Here is a 2,184-nt window from a genome sequence, read left to right on the forward strand (position 1 = left end):
TAAACGAACAAAACTCGTCAAAAAGTCTCATAAAAAACAAAATTGTACATAAATTAATGTAAATGAAGACATGCGTCCTTCGAAAAGGGTGATTATATTTTGAACTATCTTCAAAATAACCCATACATTGTGTATAGACAAGTCCAAATATTTCAGATCATTTTTCAATATTATAAATATTTTCTAAAAGATTTTCCAACTTATTCTTTGTTCTAATAGGCTTATTATATTTGTATTTTTTTCCATATATTTGTATAACTGGCACAAGGCTATAATAAAATGGTTTCTTCAAAAAAAAAAAAAATATTTGACTAAAAGCTGTTACAGTTTGCACAAAAAGTTCTAGAATATCATAAAATAATTTAGGAAATTCATCATTTTTAGAAATTTCAATGACGACTGGGCACTTTATTTCTGATATTTCAAACGAATTTGATTTATTTGCTGGAGAGATAGGTTTTAATAATGCAATTTGATTGTCAATGAATTCTTGACGAATAACTGAATTAGACGACAATTTGTCCTGCATTTTTAATGTTCAAGTTGCTTCGTGTTATACTGTTACGATCTTTGCTGTGATATAGCTTCCATATTATACAAAGAGCAACTTATACGACGAGTATGATTTTTACTTAAGCCAAGTTATGTATACCTCTATCAAGCATTGATTGTCATGCTAACAACTACGAAATAAAAGACACCCTCACTGGGTACGCTTGGTCGATTGTACAGTCTGGCCATATGTTGAAAACCAAATTACCAAAAATAAATGGTACTTTTTTTTTAAAGTTGTGTGGACCCGGAACGAATAATGATATGCCGTAACGTGCCCGGTAACCGAAATATTTTGTGCTCCACTACCCACCGATCGACATGGGTAATGTATATATTGTGCAGAGGTTCGGCGGGCAAATCCTGTGAGTGCTATTGTGTAGGATGGGGTGTGCATGTTTGTATATATTTGTAGGTGTGTGTGTGTGTGTGTGTGTGTGTGTGTGTGTGTGTGTGTGTGTGTGTGTGTGTAGGTACAGTGCCGGATTACCCGTCGTTATGGTAAAATCATCCCGGTCCATCTGTTCGAGGGGGAAGGGGAGGTTTGTCGGGTCTGTTGCTTAGTGACGCCGAACCACATCCCACAGTATTGATCGTGAGAAACCACCCGTTAATAAACATAGTACAGTGGTTTTCAATTTTTTTCAGGGGTTGCTCTTTTTTATCGGTGGTCATTTTTGCGTCACTATCGTTAATTTTAACGTTTTTTTATTAGAAATGTACGTACAGTTCGATGTTTGAATCATGCATCATTTGCGCAGCAACCGTTTAGCTTACGTCAAAATATCGTACATAAATTTAGAATTAATATTAGTTAACAATAGAACTGAAAAAAAGGTTTATTAATGTATTAATTTATTTTACTCAAACTATATATTATGTAGGTATATTTGTACTATAACTACGGCTATAATATGCTTAATTGAAATGAACACGATTTATTTTCAACACATTTTTTCCCAAACCGTATGTTTGACGTAAGGTATTTATTTATTGGAGCAAAAATGTGATTTTGAGTTTAAAAAGGTGGGTAAGTGGATGTCGCTCTGCTGTAGAGTAGGTTACAAGTGGGTCACCGTATAATGGATAGTATTAAATTTGAATTCAATGATATAATATCACTGTATAAGAAAAACGATTCTGAGCGGAGACAGTTTGTCAGTCTGGGTATTAGACATACCTATTATAGGTATACTTATCTATAGTATTAAAAAAAAATGATCTATAATAGATAGGTATCAATTATAAGTTCCAAATTAATCATATCACAATATCCATTAGGTAACGCGTTATACATCAACAATAAACCGTGGTACTATCATAGATATATAATAGTATACTTTAGAAGTTTCAAGTACCCACAAATAATATTATACAATCACAACAAAATAACTAAAATAGTTATTCCAGGTTTTTTAATATGTAATTTCATCCATATTTGAACTTAAAATTACTATAAAAATAAACTGTGCTTATGTATTTCTTAGAATTTTTGGTAACAGAATTAAATATTTACGAGGAATCTTGTTTTAAATTTTCAATCCCTAGATATAAAAGTTGAACATTTTATTTAATTTTTAAATACAAAATAATTATTCAATTTTAAATTTGATAAATTTGTCAAAATTTCAA

The sequence above is a fragment of the Acyrthosiphon pisum genome, chromosome X (genome assembly GCF_005508785.2).
Source record: "Acyrthosiphon pisum isolate AL4f chromosome X, pea_aphid_22Mar2018_4r6ur, whole genome shotgun sequence".
Lineage (NCBI taxonomy): Eukaryota > Metazoa > Arthropoda > Insecta > Hemiptera > Aphididae > Acyrthosiphon > Acyrthosiphon pisum.